Raw genomic sequence first — 13180 nt, forward strand, 5'->3', positions numbered from 1 at the left:
GTTGGTAGAGCTCTATAAATGTCACACCTTTATTATATTAGTGAAAGCCACATTTTATATATTCACAATAAAAGCATTCTTGTATGCAAGGTTTTTTGGCCCCCCTTGTGACTCTGAATTCCTGAAGGTCAGATAAAACAGTCTACAGAAGGGGAGAGAAGAAAATGTTTTGCGATATTCCTTTAAAGAGCCTCTGCAGTAAAAAGGCACTAAATAGCTGATTTGTTACATGACTTCGGGACAGCCACGAATGCTAAGACCACAGCTAAATGAACCTGGTCATGAAAGGAGCAGCAGCTCATTCAACGCTGCATCTACATCAGTTAACGCGTTTTGTGATTTAAGTCCAAGACTTCATATTGTTCTACTTCCTCCTATTCCTCTGCTCCAGATTCCCTTTGTGACACTTTATCAATGGAAAATCGAGGGAGGGGTTTCCAGCTGGGAGCCCAACAAAAAAACAGGAGGTTCAGTCTGGTTTTCTCACTTGCACTGCAAGAGCCATTTTAGTGCCAGCAATAAAAGAAAAACTACACAAAGAAAAAAAAGACATGACCTGAAATTATTTTATCATCTTAAATGCTGCACTATTCTTTATTCTCCCGCACGCTTAGTCTCACACGTTGCTACAATAATTTGCTAGCTTAAACAGAGCTCCTTGCAAATTAAGTATTTGTACTAAGGGACGATGTCAGCCAGCATTTCAGGGATACATTAAGTTACCACTGCCATCGGTCAAATCTTCTTTTTGTTATGCCCTTGCTATTTTTATGGATTTATAGTTGCAATGTCCCACTTAAAATAAAAACAACAATACCTGATTGTGTTCTCTGCTAGAGTTGGAGAAAGTATACACAAAGAGCAAGGGAAGCTCACTGGCATACTGGGAATTGTGCAAATCGCATTTTGCACATGCATGCTCACCTGGCTACACCTGGGGGTGTGACGACAGCAGCTGGGGTGTAGGCACAACTGCAGCCAGTTGGGTGCTTGCATTAGAGTTGTAACCGTAGGAGGCGGTTTTGAAAATAAGATCATTTGCCCTAAGAGGATTTTCAAGGTAAGTCAACGGATAGATTTGGTCTCATTTAAGACCAGAAAAGACTATTAATCATACACTGGAACATTACGGCAGCGCAGACCATTCATCTTGGGAGGCACTTTGTATAGTAACAACAGAGCTCACGTAAATGTACAAGAGCACTGCTCAACACAGACAAGTTCCTTGAACTCTGGAGCTACCTACCAGTAGCTATTTTCATACAGAACCAAGAAAGTCCTGGCTACCAGCACCTTCCCAACAAAAGGACAGATGCCTCAAAGGCTTCAATAGGCTATTATCCATTTGTTGCAGGCTCTGCAAGTGTCCCAAAGACAAAGGAAATCTCACACATACAGTGCCCAAACAAGGTGCCTGATCAGGGCACCATGTCTGTTATGGCTCTGTAGAGAAAAGCATTTTGAGACACAACAGAAAGCAAGGCTGCTAGGACTAGAAGGCAGCAGCTATCATCTCAATTGCCTAAGCCTGGCCAAGCTGCAAAGCACAGAAGAGCAAAGCTGAAAGGAAACTACCAGGGTGGATAATCAGGAGCGAAGGCTCTCCACTTAACCACAGAGAATACTTAAAGACACATCTTGATGAAGCAAAGCTGGCAGTCATCATGAGCAAACAGCCTGAGAGTTTAGAAAGCGCCTGGGAGAGCCTGATAGAGTACCTGAAGAACCAGAAAATATTTTTCAGTCTGTTGGACAATTTTTAACATTTTCAAATGTTCATACGGATCCTGGGTACCTAAACCATAACCAAATGGTAAACCTTGAGAACCAATGGCTACTGTTCTCCAAATCTGTACTGCTGACTGCAAGGAACAAGTGTCTGAGGGAACTTGGGCAGCAGACACCTGCCCTGCAGTTGCAAAAGGGCATGTGCCAAGCACATGCACTGTTTGTGCTGAGATCGGTGAGGAGGTGCCTTCATTCCTAATGACACTATAAAGTTTTTTAAATAGGCGGCTGTAAAGTCAGTACCTGCTCCATTTTCCATCAAGCTTTCTTAACACTGTGTATGTCCTCCCTAAACACATACATTAACTGAATCCATGACCATGGTCTCTAGCTCCAACCATTTACTTCATTGCCTTCCACAAGACATAGAGCAATTTTAAATAAGTAGTTCAATGTGAAGGAATTTAGGGGAGAGGAAATACCTAATCCAAAACTAATCCTGGAGGCAAACTGTGTGTGGGGAAAACAAACAAACAAACAAAAAACCATATTTAACTTGAAGTCATATGAAGTAACAGAAAGAAGCCTATGTGATCTTAGCGGACACATCCTTACACCACAACACAGACAAAGGTGACAGAAGGAAAACCATCCTTGAAAATGTTCATTTTCAGCTCCTAATCTGGGAATTGGCACATAGGTAGGTCACATTAACCAAAACCATCAAAGAAATCTTTGTATTATTTGGGATCTACCCTGTCTAGAGTCTGGTCTTTCATTGTGGCCAATCTTTGAGAAAGACAACAGAAAATAACAAAAAAAAAAAAAAAGAAAAAAAAAGGTAATTACAAGCCAAAAAATGAACTGGGGGGTTGGGGGTTGGGCAATTATTTCCTGGTCCTGCAGGTAAGGTTTAAGTCCTAAAGTACTAGATATGGGAATAATTAATTAGAGACCAACAAGTTAAACAGCCTAAGAGGGTCTTTTTAATTTATTAAATATATTTTGCTTTAATCATATTAATTTTTCAGGGATGTACAATAATCTTTGTGGTTTAAAATGACTTTGTATTCATTTTTAAATGGAGAGTATTTTTATTCATCTAATACATTATCCTTTCAAGAAAATTATCATAGTTGACTACAAGTACTTAATGAGGCACTAATTAATACTCTTGTTTCTCCCCATTTAAAACTCCTTTGAGAAATGAGGTCAGAAACCTGGCGGAATGTACAAGACACTTCTCTAGGGGACCCAAAAGGCATCTGCTTCCTGCCACACTTCTCCAAGGGGGACATCCCCTTTGAAAACTGAAGACTAATACAAAAGTGAACCCCGTTTAGGAGCTGTTCCCTCCCGCTGAGTTGGCACTGATGGTAACCACCTGTAGGTTGGCAGAGCAAGGCACCCCTCTTCTCCCCAGTTTGCAAACAAAGCCAGGTACTCCCCTGCCTTTTGTGTAGCAGCACGAGGTTACCTTTCCCACTCCCCTAAGTCTGCAGCACGCAACCTCCCTTCCTCTCCCCTGGAACATAGCTGGAGGGCTATGGCACTGCAGCGTGCTTGTAAAGCCACTTATTCTCCTGCCCGATTTCTGCCGAGCATGGTAACACAATGAAAGGCAGCTCCACCTTCCTCCGCTCAGCGGCCCCGACGGAGCTGTGGCTTCCTGCCAGCGGCTCCAGCCTTTGCTGCGCCTTGCGAGGGGCGCGGTAGGCGAATTCGGGTTATAAACACCTCCCCGAGCAGCAGCGGTCGCTTAGCTCTTGAAGGATTTCAGCAGGTTTAAAAAGCAAAGACCAAGTGCAAGCATTCCTGAAGTTCTCAAGAAATTTGCACACACTCACCCACGAACTTCACTCCCGGGTTTGCTCCACATTGTACACTAATTGCAATTATCTAAGAGCGGCTCCATGATGGGAGGAGGGGAGAAGAGGAAGGCTTCCTTTTGGCACAGCTTCTTCAGAGTTCAAAGGACACATATGGCCTGCAAACACAGCGCAGGGGATAATTTAAAATTAAAGGAGGGATGGGAGGAAAATGAGAACACAGCAGGGACAAGCAGTGTTGTTCTGGATCTGCTTGACTGGAATTTTAAATAAAGGAAAAGGAAAAAAGAAAAAAGAAAAAACACACCCCTATTTTCATTCCACATCCAACCAGAGCCTGAGCCAGAGACCCTGTACAGAACCTGTAAGATGGCACACAATGTCTGCCTGAGGAGGAAGAGGATGAAGAAGAAGGTGTCTGAGTAAGGCAGGGCCAGGTTTGCCTTGCAGTGCCCAGGCAGCATCATAAAGGGAGTCACACGAAGTCAGCAGCCCGCGAGATGGTGCCTGTGCACACCCCGAATCCCGACAGACACCTGCTTGCGGCCCTGCTCATAGTTAGGAGAGACACCAAAGCCTACTTGTCCACTGAAGGGCACATCAAGCACTAAATAAACAAATATATAAACAAAACAAACAAAACCAACCAAACAAAAATCATCCACAACAATCCTCGGCCGTAATTTCTACATAATTATTGCACAACAACCGCCCATAATGAGAGAATGAATTTATAACCACACGCAAGCTATATTTACCAGTGGACTGGTTACAAAGCAAAACAGCAGGAAACCACAATGTGTGTCTTCATACGAGCTCCTCCGTGGCGGAGCACAGCGGAGCGGGGCTCCCCAAGCAGCGGGGAAGGCCGTGCAGGTGAAATGTGGGCACCGTGGCCAGAGAGGGCACGGCCCCGTGGGGTGGGAGCCCAAAGCCAAGAGGGCACAGAGGTGCTACCTAACATTTGGGGCATATAGAGGTGGGGCTAGAAAGACTTGTTTGGCTTCAGGGTTTAATAGCTGGGCTGCCCAGACATAAAATGAAGGGAGTCTCACCTCAGAACTCACCCAGCTTCTGGAAATATCAATTGCCTAGAGGGCATGAAAAAATAAAGCATGTAATAAAAACATAAAACCAAAAAACCTACCCCACACTTGGAGGTGTAGCCTCCCGGGATGCTCAGGATCTAGGAGGCGAACTGTTCCTGACCCTGGAAATGAACAGTCATCCCCAGAGAGCACCGCACTCTCCTGTCGGTGGTGCAACAGGCGCCCCAAAATGGATGCACTTCACCCCTGACAGGGACGCCAGGACCGTGCCTCATAAGGAGGCCCAAGGACAGTGGCTGAGCTCCTGCTGACAGCTTTCTGTCACTGGGGAGAGTTGACTGGGGTCTACCCTTTCACTAAACTCAAGGGATCTTCACACCTTCAAAAATGGTGCCTTTCAGGTAAATTTGGCTCCAACTGCCTCCCAGCTTTGGAAATTACCAACAGTGCATCCGGGGCTGACAGACACAAGGAAGGATAAGCAGCTTTCTGAGGAGAGCCCGGCTTCCTCGGGCAGACACTACACACCGATGAGCTGGATCCGGGAACAGATCCTGCTGATTTTTTTTTCTTTTTCTTGAGGGATTATTTTTAACTTGGATCGTTTCCCAGGCCTGGCTCGGAGCACGACTACACAACGCTTATGTCAGCACAAGGAAGCGATCTAACGAGCACCCAAGGGGGCGGGAGGGGGGCAGGACGGCTGCTTTTGCCATCCTGGCCACCTTAATGAGCTTGTAAAACAAGGGCCTATGGACAACAGGTTAAAAAGTCACAGAGCCGCAGTTAACCAAGGAAGGCAGATGACAAAAACACAACAGCGCACGCACCGGTTACCGACACTGTCGAAATGCAGGGAAAGCAGGGGACATTCCCTCCAGGAAAAGAAACCCCACATTCAGCCCCAGCGCACCAGAGCTCCTGACACTCGGGCAGGGAAAATCCTGCTCGCTAGCTCCTAAGCAGGATACGCAGCAAAAATGCACCTCGTAAAACACTGGTATCTCAGACAACCATTCTCTCATCTTTTAGGCTAGGCTTGCTCTCCCTGCCTTGCTCAGTCCTTGGACAGACACCAGGCAGCCCATCCCCACCTCAGAGTGGAAGTATAAAAGCAAGAGAGGAAGGCGAATGGGGAAAACATCTCAACCTTCCCAATGGACAACGGGTGCAAACCCACCACATCGAACGGTGAAACCTGAAATGCATGCTACAATGGAGACAAAAACCCATCCGTGCTGATTACTGCTTCTTGCATTTATGCTGACCAACGTTCTCTGATGGCAATGAGTGAACCTGTCACGAAAAGAAAAGATGTGTTGGGCTTGTTATCGATCCTTGTAATTCCTGCCTAAGTACAACCACACCATCTTGAAATAAAGCCTGAAAGGGCACTGTTATTCCGGAATTGAGTTGCTTTTGGAAGATGAGTCAAGAGCAGCTCCACATACTTAGATCTCTTCTAGAGGCTGCTGACAATTTTTCCTGGCCTTACAGTCACATTTTCTTATTCTTAATGTATTTTCTTTCCCTTATTGCTGAGAGAAAGAGCCACACAAATAAAGAGAAATCTGACTATCCCAGGAAATTATGTAACTGACTACACAGAGGGCTGTCAAATATGCACAAAGTAAACTAACTGAAGTAATATGATTTTTCCCTCCAATATCCTTCATTTATAGTCATTGTAGGTGTTACATGTAGCAACAGTAAGTGGAACAATTTCATAGAGCACTTTTCATATTGAGACAGCTATGCTACATCCCTCTGTGCAGCAATTTCCACAGCTCACTTTGTGGGATGGCACCAGAGTAAGGCACCTTGAAGTAAGCCCAGAGAGGTAACTGTTTCCTAGAACCAGAGCTAAAACCTAGACCAGTGAGCGGCCACATCTATAGCCAGAGTAACTCTTTCTCACCAGTAAAGATTTGGCAATGCCTGTAGCCAGCAGGCAGAGGAAGGTGCCTTCAAAAACACAACTCCACCTCACAACGGAGGCTGCCAACAGCACCAGATACACACACACAGGGCTGACTCCTGTTGCGAACAAAACGTTGTTCGGGGGTCAGCACACATGCAGAAGAGTTGCTTGACACTGCGAAGGATAAGCTCCTATTTGTAAAGTATTAGAAAAACGCTACATAAGAGGCTTTTATTGCTCGTATGTGGATGAACGGAGAGGCCTTGGTTGACAGCACTGCTACACTCCCATTGTTCACTGGAGAAGAAAAAACACACAGCTTAAAATAAATAAATAAAAATTAACACACCATCCAGCCCAAACCACATCCAAACCAAACAATAAAAGACAAAAAGTAAATGCATCCTGGGCACCCATTGTATTTTATGTTCCTTTTCGTCATCAGTTACAGTTCCTGTGATGTTAATAATGTGTAAAATGACAACTAAGCACAGATTACACAGCCAACCAGAGATGGAGAAGAAGGTCGCATATGCCATCAGATGTGACATGTCACAAACACCCAGAAGATAACATAACTCAATAGATTAAATATCATTTATCCCCAGTCATCATACTATTGCATCCAAAAGAAAATACATATTTCAAGCATGGCTAGAACAATAGCACCAAACAAAACACATGATACTAATTCAAGTGTCATGACAAATTGTTCATCATAGCTGGAAAACAGAGAAACATGGCCCTAAAAAGCATTATGACAACACTGGCCTAACAATTTTAGTGTTCAAATTTGCATTCTAGCATATTCATAAACCACATTATTTCTGAAGGTAGGAAAAAAAATGGGAAAAGACGTTAATGAATTAAAAGTAAATCATATGGAAAATTTAAAAAATCAGAAGAAATTTGAGCTTAGAAATGAAAAAGATTCTTTGTGTGTGCATGTGTGTGAAATTTAATACAATTCCTACTTCAGATCTCTTGGATTACATCTGTTTGTGCTGTTAAGATCTCCATTTCAGAACTTTTGTGTTTTTTTCACTCATGGTTTCAGAAGGACTGCTATCTCTTTAACAGTGAAGTTCTTCTCTCCCACTCACATAATATATTCCCACTGTCTCCAGCCAGCTTAAGGTAACTACAAATAGAATGGAAAATATGAGGTAGATTATTGGAAAAGATGGAAAATAAAAGCATGTGCTACTAGGCCATTCATAATGAATAGCAAGTGAGTATTTCTTGAATTAGCAATCAGGAAAAACAAAAGCACTAATATTTTACAAACGTATTTGATAAAAAATACTAGGTATTATTCAAGCCTTTGTTATTGAATTCTGACTTCTTTTCACTCCATCAGCACTCTCAAGAGCTTATAAATGTAAAGCAGAGCCTTTATAATTTGCAATAATGTTTAGGATACCTACTCTAAATTAATGGATGAAATCAATAAATTTATTAATCAACAAAAATGCACAGAAAAGAAAAATAACAAAACACTTTCTGTTCTATTACTCTGGCAATCCTAGCTGGTGTTTCAAATATTCATACAGATATCTCTTATGCATTAGGAAATGTGACATATTAGCATTCCCATTTTTTAAAAAAAAGTCATGGGCCCCAGTTCAGGAACATGTTTCCTTTCAGAAATACAAGGAGGCATTTGAATACTTACTTGTATTTGATTTTACATAGTTAAATGCAACCCCACCTAGGATCCAGAATACTGCATGATTACTCCCCAGCACTCTGTGCTGAGAGCTGACCCCATGGTAAGTCACGCAGCACCATGCAGCCAGGGCAGGCACATCCATAACGGATCAAAACCACCAACTAAAGAATCATCCTTGGGATGGTCTAAAGCTAGGCTCTAAGTTTTGGCCCTCTCTTGCCAAGTCACTCCTCTTTCATCACCACGTACAACTCTGCATGTGTTCTGTATGCAGATCCCCTGGCTCAGCCACTCACTTGTTCCGGCTGCCCACCCAGTAGCTCTGTGCAGGTAGTAACTATAATTCTTGGAGAGAGAGACAGCAGCAGCACACTGGAAACTGTAAAACCTGTGGGTGAAATTCCAGGTACAGGTGGAGTTCTTCACATGATGCCTGTGAGCCTCAGAGAAGCTGAAGCGTACAGAGCTCCAAAAATAGGGTTCCTTGTCACGTCAGCAGGGCACACAACGGGTTAACAAACCACCGCTCTTTATATTATCTATTAATCTCACCCCTCCCTTATTTAGCAACTTTCTTCTTAAATCCTGGCTTCTCTTCTCCATTTCCCTCACAATTTTGGGTCCTTTTCCTCCCAAGATGATCATCTGCTAGAAGTTCCCTCTGCATCCCGTGCCCACATTCCAGGCTTTGTCCTGCTTCTCTACAACACTTGATTTCTGGCTGGGCTCCACGCTCATTTCAAATTTATGGCTCTCCTGCTCTTCCAAGCTTGAGAAGAAGGTTTTTACTCAGCTGCCCGCGACTTCCAGGATGATGAGCAGAGCCTAGAAACTGGGAAGAACAGCTCATGAGCACCAGCCCACCAGCCACCAGGAGAGCAGGACTTCGTCACTAGAAAACCAAGGTGGAAATGCATGCCTTGCATCTTATTTAGTTCGAAGCCTAAATGTTTCTGTCTAGAACGTCTGTTTGTATCTCGAGTCACAAAGAAGCCATTAGTACCAATAATGTGTCATTACGGGGGCGTCAGCAGAGACTCTGCAGCTAAGGTTAATTTGAGATGCATAATTTAAAGCAGAACTAAAATCCTTCCATTTCACACTTTAATGACTGAATTCAAATCATTCTTCAAATTTGACACAGTAGCTCTTAAGGGGACACTTGCTTTTTTTTTGCTTTTTTTTTTCTCAATTTTTAAGTAAAATACAAGCTATCTATTGTAAAGAAGAAAAACCTATGGATCCTCCCTTTGCAATCATTTTAACCTGTTTTCCCCTTCGATTTCTTTTCAGAAATTTCATTCTTCTGAAGGCTTCGTACTTCACCCATTCGTTCTGACATGTCACAATACACCTGGTACAGGCCACTTCTGCAGTTTGAAAAACAAATATGCAGAGTTAATAATTTCACTCATGGTAATCCCAATTATTTTGCCAGAATCAGCTGACAATATTGCCTAACTTTAACACACTACATCACTGACGTACCAGTAGTATCTACACAATTCTCAGTCCTTAGCACTGCTACTCTCAGCATCCTGCTAAAACACAGAAGTGACATAATCCTCATTTTTCACACTAGGATTCAAACTGAGGCGAAGACAGAAGGATGCTGTACTTCAACAGCTGCTTTAAGCTGATCCAAGTGTTGACCAAGAGGGGCAATACTATTTTGTCTACCTCTGTTTCCCAGTGTTTCTGACTTCTCCCTTATGGCGGAAACATCATTCCTGATAAACTAAGCAATAACATGGACTCACCTGCCTGAGAACTAGCTTTTCACAAAATAAAAATAAAAATGGAGCAGCCCACACTCAGAGTACTTTAATGACCACAAACTGTATAGTTTAAGAAGTTTGTCCAAGATCATACAGTGGACTTGCAGTGCAGCAAAAAATTGAATTAAAGTCTCCCAAATCCACAGATAATTTGTTTTGTCAGGCAACTTCCCTGACCACATCTGAGAAGACACAGAAAATAATTAAGCAGTATCTCATCACAACATAATGAAGCAGCATGATAGGCAGATAGCCACACTGCTCAAGCAGGGATGCAACAAGTTTCCAGAAAACACATCCTGCCTTTTCCAGCGAATTCCTCAATCAAGCTCACATAATGTTACCAAAATACATACAACCTTTTTTTATTGTCTGACACTCAGGTCGATTTCGTTCTGAATTTTCAAGAAATCACAGTTCAAGCACACAGACATTCTTTGGAGAACTGCCCTCCATGCTAAAAATGGCAATGGAATTGCACAAGAGAAAAAAAAAAAGAGAGAGAGAAAATTCCAAGAAATCTTTGACTCATCCATTGTTATTCATCAGGTTTTTGGAGCACAGAATGGAATGCCGTCAAGCTAAAATTGACAGCACTATTTTCTAATCCCTAAGTGATGTCAATCCTTCACAAAGCCACAAGTGCTGAGAAAATTTTCTCTACAAAATTCTAAGAATGACTCTTAAATTTTGTTAGTTTTTGGGGATGAAAAAAAATAGAGCTAAAAGAAGCACTTGAAATTAAACTCCTACGTAGGTGTGCTTTTGAATACTGAGAGTATTAGGATTCACAGCTTTGTGCTATCTGTGACTCAGACTTACTGCCACAGGTGTCAAGAGACCTAGTACCCAGCTGGAGCTCTGTAGAAACCTGTTGCATTGGGAGATTTTTTTAAAAAAATTTACTATAGAGTACAAGATTTGCCCTAAAAGACTCAGTACAGACCTTGTAGCTTTTTAGTTGATATATTTTACTGTCCAATTAGCTTTCAGCTAGCAAAACAGATTTTTCTGCTGTTTAATTCTTAAGGTTTTCAGAAAACCATGATGTCGACCAAATATAACATCAGAAGTGGCTTCAATAAAGTTCTGCGAATAACACATCTACACTGGCACGCCAACACACTATTTTTAATTGTAGCTCATTAAAGATGTAATAGGAGAAGAATTATATTCACTTCCACCACTGCTCCGTCAAGGCAGTGAGATAATCATGCTGCTATATCATACAAAAAGGAATGCTCCTGCGTAGTGGTTTAGGTAATCTAATTGAAAGGCAGAAAGCAGTGATTCACTCCTTGTTCTATCTGTTACTGCAACATGTTTTTTGCCTATCACAGGGCCCAAGAAGGCACACAGTGATTGGCTGCAAATGCTAGTGAAACAGAGACCTGGAGAACGAAAAAAGGCAAGTCAGTTGAAATGCTGAAGAAAAAAAAAAAGAAGAAAGAAAGAAAAAAAGCGATCTGGACTGCAGACGAGGAGCACTTCACAGAGCAGCATGCAAATGCAGGCCTCTAAGGTAATTTAAACCAAATGCAGACTGAAACTGAAGTAGTTTGGTGAGTCAGCACAGTACAAGGACACTAAAATTACACATGAAAAATAGCACAATCCTTTCTGTATAACACACACTATTTTATTCCAAATTTACCAGAAAACAAATTAATTGTCTCCTTCGTGCTTTGCCTCCTTCTCCTCTTCTTGGACTCAACCTCTACCTTCCAGAAACAAGCTGCGTGCAGGCTGACTAGCTGTGAACTCTGATGTCTAGGACTTTAATTTCCCTTTCACAAAAATTTCATCTCCAGACCATGACAACCTTAATAAACAATCGCTGGCATGAATGCCACTAACTGTATTCCAAGTTACGATTACTTTCCTCTGGAAATAAGAAAAATACTTAAAACCAAAGCTGTGGAGAATCATTACAGGCTCCAACAATGGTAGATGTCTCGCAGATTCTGCCGTCCCAGAGGTTTCAGCCACCTACAGCTCGGTGCAGACCAGGTCTTTAATGCTAAATATGCTTGTGATCAGTCAAAGGAAGGCTAGCCTCATCTCTGCCTCAAACATTTTTAAAGCCATAACCGTTTTTAAACTTACAAAGCAATATTCATCTTCATTTTCATCTCGTTCTTGCCTCATACTTTCACAAGAACGTAATTCTGTGAAAGCCACAACAATTGCTTGTTCAATGGAGACTGTCACTCTCTGAAGTGCTTTCTGAGATAGATTTGTATGGACAGACGTGGGTAGAAATGAATAATCCAAAAATATCCACAATAGATAATGAGCAGAGTCTAGAAAAAATACCATGTACTGCAAACGCAGCCCAAGTTGGAATGAATGCCTACAGTAGCAACCGGACAGGAAGAGCAAAATGTTATTGTACATTACTGGCACGCAGCCCGTAATTACAAAAAATACTGCAGTATTCCCCAGTAACAGCAGAAAATATTATCATTTCAAACAAAGCAGCTGCAGCACCCTGTCCGCTGCAACCATGTTCTGGGCACGTAACAGAGCCAGCAAGGAGAGGGCAGCTGGCTGCCGAAGGACTCCCAGCCCGTGGGGTGGGACATCTTCACCTCACGTCCACGGCTCCCCTGCACCGGAGCACAGAGACCCCTGCTCGGCAGCAGGGTGCTCCCACATGGGCTCCAGCTGCTGAGCCGTCTGGCAGGGGAAAACAGTTTTTGCAGTCTTGCAAATCCTCCCATTCCAGCTCCTCAGTGCTGCCTTACCCAGCTGCCTCTAACCCTCTACCAATGTTTTTTTAAGAGGAGATTAGCAGGAGGGTCCCAAGCATCGGATGACATGTACTGCCATTACGACCCGTTCGACTCCCCTCCTGAGATGGCAAGCAGTCACTCCGCTATACATCACCGAAACAGGAGGCAACGTGCACACAAGTTTACGGGCGACGTTCTTCCCCAGTGCTCTGCCCAAGGACTGCCAGCACAGTCCCACCAGCCACAACCAAGTCACAACTCAGCCCGTCTGCTGACTGGCATGCATGGCACACTAACTGGTAGTTCTAGTTCGTCATTCATAGAAATAACTTCTATAAAATTTGGTTTCTACATGGATCGTGAAAAAAACAAAAACAACTGGCTAAGCAGCCAAACAGTTTCTTGAAGCTTTATGCACTTGCAGAACTAGCATACAGAGGAGAAGAAATGCAGAAGTCTGAACAGTGA

At 42.9% G+C, this 13180-nt stretch overlaps 1 protein-coding gene across 14 annotated transcripts in view; it reads right to left on the minus strand.

Annotated features, from left to right (window-relative positions):
- The window catches only part of ATXN1 (ataxin 1), a 295425-nt gene that overhangs the window by 216894 nt on the left and 65351 nt on the right, over positions 1 to 13180 (minus strand). For 3 of the 14 annotated variants that reach the window (XM_066992100.1, XM_066992093.1, XM_066992094.1), the window contains one exon: positions 3576 to 3715. The exons of 10 other annotated variants lie outside the window; for them this stretch is intronic. The gene's annotated coding sequence lies outside the window, so the exon portion shown is untranslated. Of the gene's footprint in view, positions 1 to 3575; positions 3716 to 3864; positions 7669 to 13180 lie in introns of all 14 variants that reach the window. One more of the 14 variants, XM_066992098.1, reaches the window with a different exon arrangement.

The sequence above is a fragment of the Anser cygnoides genome, chromosome 2, assembly GCF_040182565.1.
Source record: "Anser cygnoides isolate HZ-2024a breed goose chromosome 2, Taihu_goose_T2T_genome, whole genome shotgun sequence".
NCBI lineage: Eukaryota > Metazoa > Chordata > Aves > Anseriformes > Anatidae > Anser > Anser cygnoides.